The sequence below is a fragment of the Gordionus sp. m RMFG-2023 genome, chromosome 1, assembly GCF_954871325.1.
Source record: "Gordionus sp. m RMFG-2023 chromosome 1, tfGorSpeb1-WG-v2, whole genome shotgun sequence".
Classification (NCBI taxonomy): domain Eukaryota; kingdom Metazoa; phylum Nematomorpha; class Gordioida; order Chordodea; family Parachordodidae; genus Gordionus; species Gordionus sp. m RMFG-2023.
Window position 1 is genome coordinate 39520442 of NC_088775.1, and position 13847 is coordinate 39534288.

The following is a 13847-nucleotide window of genomic DNA, read 5'->3' on the forward strand; positions in this document are numbered from 1 at the left end:
TCTAAAGAATGTTGGATGGTGATAATTAAATCGAGACCAATCATTAATTTGGCTCTACCACCACATCTTTTGCGACAAGTAAGGTAAACGGCCTTTTTACCACTTGTATGGGCCAAATATTCATGCCCTTAGTAGCATATATATTACTTTTTCTTCTGTGTTTGCTGAAAACAAAAATTATAAATATATAAAATGGTTTATTACTTTTATTTCAAGTTGTTTATATTTAAGATAATTTTTAAGGTTATCAGCTACAGTTGGAATAAAATTTCAAAAATATTTTAATAAAGATTTCCTTACAAAAGATTTTATTTTATTATAAAATTCTCAAAATATTTTCTCAAAATTATAGAAGATTTTTTTACAAAAAATATTTTTTATTTTGCTCAAAAATCTTCTTTGAGCAAGCTCAAAATTTTTTTTAGCGAAAAAATCTTCGCATTTTTTGATCTTCAAAAGAGCAACGATCTGTGAAGATTTTTGAATTTTGAGCAAATGTTAAACCCTGGTGCCACCTACCTATCCCGGCAATTTTATTCAGCCTGAAAAGCCAAAGAATAAGATGGGCGGCGCCGCCAGACTCGGCGCTGATTTTTTTTATGGCGGCGGCCCGGCGTTCTTACTTTTTAGAATTATAATTATATATTAAATTATTATTATTTAAAACATTAATAAAATTAAATTATGAATAGTATTCTATTGGCATAAAATAAAATAGTACATATCATTTATATTCATTCATATTCATACATCACTATTTATTTTAATGTTTTTTAAATATCTTTTTAATATATAAAATAAATATAAATCTAATAGGGCGAAATTATGTTATATGCTGCTTATGTTTAATGTCATTTGATTCTATAAACAATAAGATGATTTTCTAAAGGTTTGAAATTTAAATAAAATGATTATTAAAAAATAAATTGACTAAAAAAATAGAAATATGATATTTGATTCCTTGTCAGAATTGTCTGACAGGACAACCATTAGTTCGTGTGAACTAAATGCTTATTCATCTATAAAGGCCAATGTTTTAAATCTGATTGATTCTGGATCAAAATTATCATCTACCACTTTTGATTTATTATGGACAGATCATTTCAAGCATCGAAATTATATATCGTTTAGTTTTCGTCATTTAAATGAAAATTTTGATTTAAAATATTTTACTCTGACAACTAGAAACGTGACTCAAAAGCATACTGGTGAAACTATATTATCTGAGATCGATAGTATAGAAGAGGAATTTCATTTAAAAAACAGAATAATACAGATGGTAACTGTATTGGGGTTAATGTCAAAAGAAGAGTAAGATTGGGGGATTATGAGCTCTATTTATGATTAGGGCATGGACTTTATAATTTAGTTACAGCTGATAAAAAAAATTTCCAGAATTAATATTTAAAAAAATTAGCGAAATCATTTCATATCGAGTAGCTGATTTAGAAATGTAAAATTAAGGGGATGCCTGTAATCAATTAATGAGGCAGGCCATATTTTGGATATTGATGATTCTGATACATACCTTAATAATGCATTGCACCAACAGATCCAATTAATACGAAAAACTTAAAAATTAAATTACCCTACCCGTTGGCACAGCATACTAATTATGCTAGAAAGTATCCTTAGCCTTCAAGATTCCGATAAATAATGAAAATAAAACAAGAAAACAATCCTTAAAACTTTTTAATAACGAATGGGTATGGAATTTACACGTTAATATATGCATTCAGAGAATAGGTGGAATTTCCTCCCTCTCAAAAGGGATCAACAATAATTTAGGATTATTATTTCAGGTGAAATAGAAACACATATACAAATCAAATCTGATTTTTCAGGTCTCATATGCCTAAAAGAAAATATGCAAAAAAAGCTTGACAATAAGTGTCCAATTACCGAACTTCAAGTAATTTATTTTATATCATATATTTTTTAATAAAATTATATTTTAAACATTCGATATTAGCGACACCTTGATCCGAGATTTTCTTAAAATTGTTTCAGACTATTTAAATTCGAATTGGCATCACTGCATATTTTAATCAGACATTTAAAACTTTTAGAGCTTGATAGAAATTCACAGAGTGAAATTCAAGTTGTGAAAATAATGGGAAAACATCAAGTTCTTATATAGCTAAAATAGCTCGTAAACATTCACTTCCAAACCACATTAGCAATATTGAGAAAGAATGCTATATTTGACTCAGCCAACATAGTATACCAGAAGAGGATGCACTAACATTTTGGAATATATAAGCGACTGGAACTTCCTAGGCTTGCAATTTTAGCTAGGAAGGTTCTTTTTACCTGCGATCAGTACACCCAGGTGAATAATTTTTTCCATCGCATTGCAAAAAGGACTTCTCTATGTCCCATGTATCTTGATAAATATTTAATCATGACTATAATTTTACTAAATCTGAATTCCAATTTATATTTTTACTTCATATTTCGATTGCATTCCAAATTTATATTTTAATTTGTTTTAATAAAAAATCAATAGAATATTACTATCAAGTGTTGGTGTGACTCTGATCTGAGTAAAAATGCAATTCCTAACTAAGTCTATTTCTGAAAATGAGAAAATAAATAAATTTAAATAGGAGTGAGCAGAAAATAATTTAAGAAATGAAATAAACTTTATTACCAATGTTAAAACTAAGAGTGCCCAAATAAGTTATAGAAAAATGTAATTTGAAAAAAAAATTCATTTAAAAATTTTTTAAAATAAATAGCACGCCACAGGCGCCCCTAATTTATTAGGCAGCGACAAAATTAGCGAGCCACCGGACACTGATAAAAAAATTTTAAAACCACCTCCGTCAATTTAGGCTTCGGAGCACAGGTCTAGCTATAAGTGTTGAACAGCTTCCTATTTGTGCTCCTTAATATTTTTACTAATTATTTGTATCATTAAGATTAGCAAAATACAATGACTCTTTTCATATATCTATCTACCACATTGCATTCACTATTAGAGGTGGGCCCAGGAACCATTTGTGAAGTAATGAATAAATTTGACTAATTCAGAGCTTAAAATATTTTGAGAACTTCAAGACTGGCTCTTAACAATATTTCGCATAATCTTCACAGCTAAGAAATGTACTATATTTATCAAGATTTTACTGTATAATGCTATAGTAATATATCATAACTATATTATCCAAATTTTCATAGATTAATGAATACTATAATTTAATATTTCGGTATTGAATGATTAATGTAATCTGAACTGAAAGAGCCAATCAATTTAAAGCTACAAAAAATTATAAACTTACTAATAAATCATTTTTCAGATAAAATATTTAAACATATTCCAGAGTTTGGAACCGGATCCCCTTTATGAAACATATAGGAACCCGATTTCCTAAAAATGCAAATATAAATATTATATTGTTCAAAATATTGTGGTATTCATTTTAGAGGATTTGGTGTTTAAATTATTTCATTGCTCCAACAAGATCTAAACTGAAACCAGAACCCTTAGGAATTGTGTCAAATTTAAAAATCAGGCAGCAAATTTTAGGAACGGGAATCATTTCTTAATAAATAATACTTAGAGGCAAAATCTCAACGCTAACTTTGAATAATTGCTAAAATAAATATTTTGTATCTAATTCATGTATAAAAATCGGCCAAAAAAATAGACTAGAGTATCCCTTAAAATAGATTATCCCATAAAATTAAAATATTTAAAAAAAACTTTGCCGCATGATATACTTTTTTTTTGTGTTTTGATGTTTTGTCGCATGACTTTTTGCTAAATCTTAAGCTTAAAATTTGTATGCTCAATTTAACAAGCTGATTGATCAATATATACTTTATATATAAATATTACCTTATGATTCCTTCACATTTTAGAAAATATGATAGTAATATACTACTATGTATTACAAATGCACCAAGCCATCATGTGCGGGTAAAGGGATATTTAAAAACAATATCTTTCATGTATCCAAACAATGCACTGGTATATTTTTTATTAATCTTATATAAAATAATCATATTATAGCTCTTGCCTGCTTAGAAAGTTTATCTAAAATATTTTCTCCAGCATCATTTGAGACCATAACCAATCCAGGTAAATTATAGAATATATTACTATTATGCTATCTTGTTAACCTGGAAATTTTCTTCTTAGAATATATTGCTAATATGCTATCTTGTTAACCTGGAAATTTTCTTCTTAGCATCAATTAATATAATCCATTCAGGAACTCCAACTAATCAAGGTAAATTTAAAATATGCTATCTTGTTAACCTGGAAATTTTAATCTTAGCATCACTTGATATAATCCATTCAGAAACTCCAACCAACCAAAGTAAATTTAAAATATGCTATCTTGTTAACCGGGAAATTTTAATCTTAGCATTACTTGATATAATCCATTAGGAACTCCAACCAACCAAAGAAAATTTAAAATATGCTATCTTGTTAACCTGGAAATTTTAATCTTAGCATCATTTATAATCCATTCAGGAACAATTAATTTTTTTAAAGCAAAATGCCCAATATAAATTTATAAAATCTAAATTTAATAAAAATCTACTATTTTCTAATAATTATTTATATTCTCAAAATAGAGAAAACTATTATATGCCTACATAGATATTTATTAATTATTAGGTTTTTACCTAAAAATTCACATCACTCTTTATCAATATTATGATCATGCTGTCAAAATTTTCATTTTTTAATGCTTTTTATGCCAAATTTACACCATTTTATATAATATTGATATGCAACCCTAATTTTATATATTACTATTGAAATACAAATTGCAATCATTATTTTATATACCACCTATTGATATACAAATTGTAATCATCATTTTATATACAATTAATATTCAATTGCAATATATACAAATTTTTATGCACCACCATCAATATACAGTCTTAATAAATATAATTTTATAATTGATATGCAAATTGCAATCTTTATTTTATATACCTTCATCAATATATAGTCTCAATAAATATAAATTTATATACTATTGATATATAAATTGCAATCATTATTTTATATAGCATTATTATACAATTGCAATCATTATTTTATATTTATCAATCACAATAATAATATTTATATATACTATTGATATAATTGCAAAAGTAATTTTAAAATTGTTAGGCTTATATTTCATTATTCTTACAACATGCATGCTTATTCATTATATCATATTATTTATAAGTAATGTTGTTAAAGAGCTCGATTTGAGCCGATTTTTAAAAATGGCTAACTCAATATTTTATCCTTAAAAATATTAGGCAAGCCAGCAGACCTTGCTCAGAGGTAGCATAAAGGTTTGGCATCTATTAGCTAAATCTCGAGGCTTAATCAATATTTTGCTAACGAAAATTTGAGTTAGCCGTTTTTAAAAACTTGACTCAAATCGAGCCTTTTAACAATATTTGTAATCAGAATACGTATGATAAATAGATTTCCTAGTAAGATAAGTAACTAGAAACCTCTAACAAAATAAATCTCATATTTATAGGGATAACAAGTATAAATCCCTATGATAAAAATTTTTTTAATGGAGTTCCTAGTAGGAAAAGAGATTAACATATTCCCATTAATCATTAGAAATCTAAAAAAAAATTAAATATGAGTAAATCTGATATTTATAGGAATAATAAGTATTTATCTCAACGATAAAAATTTTATTAATGGAGTTCCTAGTAGGAAAAGAGATTAACATATTCCCATTAATCATTAGAAATCTAAAAAAAAATTAAAATATGAGTAAATCTGATATTTATAGGAATAATAAGTATAAATCTCTATAATAAAAATTTTATTAATGGAGTTCCTAGTAGGAAAAGAGATCAACATATTCCCATTAATCATTAGAAATCTAAAAAAAAAATTAAAATATGAGTAAATCTGATATTTATAGAAATAATAAGTATAAATCTCAACGATAAAAATTTTATTAATGGAGTTCCTAGTAGGAAAAGATATTAACATATTCCCATTAATCATTAGAAATCTAGAAAAAAATTAAAATATGAGTAAATCTGATATTTATAGGAATAATAAGTATAAATCTCTACTATAAAAATTTTAATAATGGAGTTCCTAGTAATATTAACCATATTGTATTATATATAATATTGAATTATAAATAAATTATATTAAATAGATAAATAATATTATAAATATATAAAATATGAAATATATAATATGAAATATATAATATAAATTATTCTATTTTAATTATATATTAATTATCTTAATAATATTAATTATTACATTATAATTAAATCATATTATATAATTATATATTACTAAAATTTATATTAATACAATTTATATATTTTTATTTATATTAAATTAATTTAATTACTTTAAATATTATATTAATAATATATTTTGTTAAATATTACAATTATATATTTTTATTTATATTAAATTAATTTATTTACTTTAAATATTATATTAATAATATATTATGTTAAATATTACAATTATATATTTATTAAAATTTATTATAAATGTTTTTAATATTTATTATATAATTATATTAAATATTTGATTAAGATATTTACTAAAATTTATAATGATATTAATTTAATATTAAATACTTAAATAGAAAAAACTATCTAATCTGTAAAAGTCAAATTTTTGATATTTTTTTAAATCTTTCGCTTCAAACTTATAGGGGCCATTTTGACAGCCATTTTAGCTTATTTGTTTTTTTGTTATTTTTAAGAGTATATAAAGCGGACCTGAACCACAAAATATAGCGTAACAAATAATGGAAAATAAATATTTAACACTGATGTGTATGTAGGTAGATGAATAAATATTAAATGTATTTTGTAAATATTACAAGAAATATATTAAAGATAATAATATAATGCAACTTCGTCATAACAAAAAAAATACCATCTTGACTTTTTCGTGCATCATTTTTAACATTATAAAATGTATGAAGGCGTTTTTGTTTTTAAAATGAGCCTTTATATATAATCCATTAGCAATGCAAAATATTTTTCTACTGTCAGAATTATGATAAAATAAATAGTGGGGCAAATAAAACAAACGATCATCAGGTAAATTTAACAACTTTCATAATGTTTAAAATTATTGTATTACAGTTTGCTAATAACAGGAATTCTATTTGCTATTTAAGTTAATCAGATGTTGATAAATCTCTGATGCTATTATGCTATATCTGTTAAATATTTATCAACCAATCTATCTTTGTACAATGGAGATGGTTTATAATTCTCTCTTCATAATTCCCCATGTATTTACTACTTGGTTAAGATCGAAACTTGATGAAGATCACTCCAAAACCTTTATTCTATTATCTATCATTTTTGTGGATATTGGTGAGTGTCATAAGGCTCCATTCTCCTACTTCACCGTTTAATGGCGATTTCTCCCAAGTTAGTCAGTTTTCCCTGTGATTTTTCTTTTCCATTTTTGACGGTCCTGAGCATCAATATTTGTAAGATTCACTCATATCCGCCACTATCATCTTTATCCACGTCGTCTGGGCCTTCCTCTAGGTCTTGATCCTTCTACTATCAAGGTGCATTTCTTCATAACCTTTTGTCTTACTTCCATGCCTAAACCACCATAGTCTATTTCTTTGCATTACCACTCCAATCACTTCAATACCCATTCTTGATCGCATGTCCTTGCTAGTTTTTCACTCTCTCAGAGATACTCCAAGCATCCATCTAATCATCCACATCTCTGTTCTTTCCAATTTGGCATCGTGATTTCATTGCCCATGTTTGGCGGTCATAAACTAAACAACTCCTCACACAGCTTACGTAAACTTTCACCTTTAACTTCAGAGAGACGTTTATATTTGTTAGAATAGACGACTCTCTCTGACTTCTTCATGCTTGTCTGACCCTTGAACAGCAGAATCTATACTACCATCTGTGTTTAGTGTTAACATATTTGAATTATATTAACTTAAATTTTACCTTACGGACTTATATTATTTCTTTCACTTAACCTAATAATAATCTAATAGTTACATTGATTGTTATTTACTTTTGAAAAGTATATGTATATAATTTATTAGGTTAATAGTCAGTTAGTTATATTTTATAAATAAATTTAAAATAAAGAAATTTTGTTTCGATATCTTTTTGCTTAATATATCACTCACATCATATTAGCATATATCACCAAAATAGAAAAATTTCCCACTTTACCCAGGGTTAACCCATTGCCAATATTCAAACCACCATTTTCTAAGTTATCAGTATTATGCACCCCTTTTATGCACGCTCTACAAATAAAGGACATTTTTGCTAACATCAGACTTCCCTTTTCCCTGCTACATCTTTTATGCACCTATTTCTGGCATCTGGTACATTGCATTGAATTTCTAGTAACTCCTTTCCCACATACACTATAAAGCCAGTTTCCGGATTCCTCTATCTTCAGATTACCCTACCAATCATCACTTGTCTTTGCATTTATTTTTAGGCCCTTTGATTCCATAGCCATCTTCCATATATTAATTTTATCCCTCAATTCTTACTCACTGTTTGCCATTAATACAAGATCTGCATATAATAGCTCCCAGGAAAGTTCATCACGAATCTCTCTAGCCACCACATCCATTACTAAGATAAATAATAATGGACTCAGCATAGATTTTTGATGAAGTCCTATCTTTTACTATTTCCATCATCTACCGTACCGCAGTTTGTGCTCCCACATACATTGTCATCACTGCTATAATAAACCAATCTTCCACACCTGATTTTTTCAAGACTTATCTAGTAACCTCGCGCGACACCCTGTCAAATCTCCAATCAACAAATACATAATAGTTTCTTTTCCTTTGCAAGTCACTTCTGCATTTGTCTCATCACAAAATTGAATCTGTCGTGCTTTCTTTTCCCGATGTAAACCCAAACTGCATTTCATCAATTTTAGCTTGTTCCTTTATCCGCTTCTCAAAAACTCTCTTAAATACTTTACCTGCATGTTCCAAGAGTTTAATAGCTGTATAAGACATGCAATCGAAAGGATCACATTTCCTCGACACTCGGGAATAGTTCCTTCTGTTACAATTATATTGGCTAACTTCATAAACTGAGTCTTTAGAACCTTTAAATATTTCTGATACCACCTAGTTAAACTCGCTGCCTTCCCTTTTTTCGTTTTTTTCATAATTTCGTCCTTGCCAAATTTACTCCCTGGACCTTCTATCTTTGAACTAACATCATTATCATTTCATCCTCTTTTTTGACAACTGCTTTGCCATCCGGCTATATTTCCCATTCCTTTAGCACATTCGAAGCAAACTCCTGCTTTTATATTAATTTCTTGGCATTTCTTTTTGCCACTTTGTAAATATCGTTATGACTATTTTCTTTTATACTATTCTTTGAAACACCTCCGTTTCCCGTCCACAGCTTTTGCTACTTTCGGATTCTACCACCATGTCTCCCAATGTATAGGCGGCTTTTTTATCCATCCACATACCTCCTCAATTTTCCTCATCCAGGCTTCCTTTGTGGCTTCTTACTTGTCATTTACTCCAGATGCTTGTGCCATCTTCACCTCTCTTATCACCAAAGTAGTAGTGAATTGAACCCTAGAACTTTCCTCCTTCAATTTCCTAACTCTCAACCTTAGCACAAAATTTCTTTTAGTGATCCTGGCGCCTTTAAAAGTGAGATGTCATAACTAGTCAGTGCTGATGAACAGGGACCCCAACCGTTATTTATAACGGTTCAGTTTGGTTACGGTTCAGTATGTAAAAAATTATAATTGTTATGTTTTGTTTACGGTTCTTAAGAAGAAATTTATAAAGGTTCGGTTCATCTAATTATAAAAGTTTTTAAAGGTTCATTACGGTTATAATTTTTTTTTATTGAAGCAACACCATCTCCTAATTTATTTTTATTATAAGCATCTATGAATTATATATAAAAAAATATATATAAGCAAAATAACTCATTTTTAAATATATTATTTGAACGTATAAGTAATATATTTTCTAATATAAATAGATTCCTTTTTGTTCGTTGTGACGATATCACAAATTTTAGTCCCGAAAAAGCCCTTTCAATAGAAACTTGTGTTGGTAACCGCCAGTACTATAAGAGCAAGTTTATATAATTCTGGATATCCAAATTATCTCCATTTCTAAAATATAAAAACTCAACCGGTTTAACCGTTTTTTATAAAGGTTCTTTTTACTCCTTCAAAAAATTATTATATTGGTTCGGTTACGGTAATGTTTCAGATATTTATAACTGTTTATAATGGTTTAACGGTTCACTCCGGGTCCCTGCTGATCAATACATTCCTCTCCCAGCATCACTTTTACACACATTTCCTTACTAACAAATAATCTCCCCCTCACTTTTAGCAACGCTCGACTTGTAAGTCACCAGCTTCTCTGATTTTTTTTTAAACATTGTTAGTGTTGTTAATTTGCTTGGTCGTAAATTTTACGACCCAATTTGGTGCTAAGGCCTGCTCTGAGCACGACGCCGAGTTCAGAACCATGGTTCAGATGTTTACTGTTATAATTCCTGATAATTCAAATAAAAATTATAGTATAGAAATAACAAAATGCAATGGCATTTTCTGGGGTTAGATAGTAAAGCCCTGTTAAAACTATTTTTAAACGGGACTACCTATGGCTTAGAAATATTTAAAAAATTGGATTAAAATGAGTTATTATGTTGGTAGCCTAGCGATTATTTCCAATACCATCCTAGTTCAGAATTAAATACGAACTTTCTGGTCAGATTTGTTTAATTTCATCGCTATTTTTTAACAAGTAGATTTTTTTCTAATTTTAGAAATTAAACAAGTAAATTTGATAACATTAGTTCCTAAATTCGGAAAAATTGAGCTTGAATAGGATATTTAGAATACTTTTGAATTGTTTATATTTTCAAGGGGAAGGGGAACAAGCTTCTTTTTGCCCTGTCTATTCTGAAGTCAAAATATATATAATCTTTATTTTACACTTTTTATATAGTTTGTGTAATTGCCATAATTGGGTAATGTCTAAATACAGGCTAACTCGGCTCAATCTTCAGGTGCTTGCCGAAGAAAATCCGTTAACATTAAGGCACTTTAATTTATATTAATTTCTTCCAAATTTTATCTTTTCAAAATAACTTCAAAAAGCCAGAGTGATAGTTTTCGGCTAATAAACTTGGTCTAACAGATTTTTTAGCCGGCTAAAAATATTTTTGGTCTGAAAAAGTTTAAAATTAAAATTATCGTAAAAAAATAATGTTTTTCTCAACATTTTCTTTCAAGTTTTTAAAAGTAAATGTGTTATTTTAATTATTTTTGAATAATAAAATATTTTATGCGTTTTATTTTTAATTTAATCGTCAACATGTTTCGTTAAATCATCACAACACTGAAAAATAATAATTAATAAACTTAACTTCAAAAATATTGAAAAAAACGGAAATTTTATTTTTAATAATTCATTTTTAAAATTATAGTGAATGTTAAATTTTAAAAAATAAATTCTATATTTATTTTTTTTTATAATTAATAATTAATGTAATAAAAAATAGTTAATAAACAACTTCGAAAATATAAAAAAACACATACTGATCGTTAAGAATAATTATGGCAAAGTTTAAAAAATAATTTGTTCAAGAAATAATTGTCGATATTATAACTAAGAAATTTTGTAAAGTTGCTTGTAGTAGATATCCTATAAATCCCACAAAAGTTTTGAAGTGTTAAATATATAAACTAATAATTATGTGTGAATTTAACATAGTCTGGAAGAGAAAAAATGGCTAGGTCATATTGATAAATATATAAACTAATAATTATGTGTGAATTTAACATAGTCTGGAAGAGAAAAAATGGCTAGGTCATATTGACTCCAAAAGCACCCCAATTTAAACAAATATTTAAATGGTAAGAAAATGAGATTAATGGAGAATAAAATAATAAACAAAGCTTTAATTTAATTAGAATGTATAATGATTTAAGATTAGTAAATGAAATTTATTTTTTCTTGGTTTTCGTTTATCTGAACCCCAGGTCTGTGCTCGGGGTTCGTGCTCAGAGCTGATTTAGTCGATTTTTAGACCCAAACCCCGGGTCTGGGTTTTACACAACTTACCAATTAACAACATTAAACTTGTGTTATAAGCAATCATATCCATAGCATCACCAAAATTCTCTCCTCTTCCAGATTTCTCATGCCGTAACTAATTCCTCCAGGTACTTCCTCAAAACCCTTACTACTCGCTCCCACATTTCTATTCAGATCACCAGTCAGGATAATCCTCTCTCCATTTTGCCAGTACCAATAGATTGTTCCAAAATGTATATTTCCCTTTTCATTTTTTCCAACCTGAGGAACATATGCCAAGATAATATTGCATAGCTTTCTAATAAAAATCATCTTGATAATCATTATCTGATCTTCTTACTTCGATTATTTTGTCCACCCATTTCTCTGCAACCAGCCTTAGCCAGAAAATTTTATACTTTTCACTTGTCCTGCCAATCACTTGTGTTATTATCTTTCCATCTGGTCTCTTGTATGCAACACACATCTATATGCCTTCTATCAACCATTTCTCCCACTCTTTCCCTCATGCTCCCAAATTTTGGGCTGTACGCCACCCCCATCATAATTAGGAAATTTTGGAGCAAAGTTTTCACAATGGGATGCCCTTTCCGAGATCAACACCTTTAGGTGGTTTTTATACTCAGTTGAGAAGAAGGTGATCCTATTCTAGACCCAAACCACAGGGAACCTTTTAAAACTCTATTAGCCACAAAAAGACGATGCCACTCCCCTGCCACGATGAGACTGAAAGTAGGCAGTCCATGCTGAAAGATGTAATTCCTTGCAGAAAATGGATATCAATCTACTAAGGAAGTATTTTTTATTAATTTCGAGATTTTAAAATGTTATCAATAGAACATAATCCACCCACACCTTCCTAGTCATTTAATCTTAGTTAATCAATCACACTTTTAGAAATTCCGCAGTTCTTTTTATTCAACTTAATTTTTATTTCTTAATAAATTAAATTATTGGATTCTTATTCAAATCGGTTTTTATCCCTATATACTATTTGGTTTAATATTTCGAAAGTTAAATAATTATCCAGTTTTAAATTTTTTGAAAGCTATTTTCTTGGCTTTATAAAAAATGTAGAAAAATTAACTTGTTTTTACGTGATGTTAAATTAGCTCGATTTAATCAATTTTTAAAAATGGCTAGTTCAAGATTTTCGCCAAAAAAAATATTCGATAAACCTGGAGATTTTGCTCCTAGATGGCAAAAAGGTTTGGACATCTATTAACAAAATTTTGAGGATTAGATAATATTATTTTTGCAAAATTTTGAATTAGTCGTTTTTTAAAATCGATTAAATCAAGCTGTTTAACAAACACCTTATAAAATAAGTAATCCAATTTATGAATACTTCAATTGCAAGTGAATTATCTTTTGGAAATACGAATTTATATCTATTCGAAATTTCACAACTTTCTATTTTTTAAAAAAAAACTAAGTTTCAAACTAAAATCAGAACTTCTTTCTCGATTTTCTTCGCAACTCTCCTCACTGCGGTACTAGTTGATCTTTGAGATAATATTTTGAACCCAGGGATTTTTAGGTTATATTCTTTTTTGCGATTACCATTATTTGAATACAAATAATAGCTAACTAATCTCTAAGTATTTACACATCGATTCTTTCCCCGACTCATTAAAATAGAAAATTGGATAAATATAAGAAACTAAAACTTATATATAATATTAGAGTTATATCGTCTTAAAGTTTATTTTTAAAAAAATAAACGTCTTAATATATTTTTTTAATACTAGAAATATCGCTGCA

General features: G+C 27.8%; 1 long non-coding RNA gene across 1 annotated transcript; it reads left to right on the plus strand.

The window, feature by feature from the left end:
- The first annotated feature begins 3784 nt into the window (after positions 1-3784).
- LOC135922445 (uncharacterized) lies at positions 3785-4676 on the plus strand. The gene is made up of 4 exons (XR_010570907.1): positions 3785-3976; positions 4019-4087; positions 4148-4238; positions 4287-4676. It is a non-coding gene; the product is annotated as an uncharacterized LOC135922445 (long non-coding RNA).
- The last annotated feature ends 9171 nt before the right edge of the window (positions 4677-13847 follow it).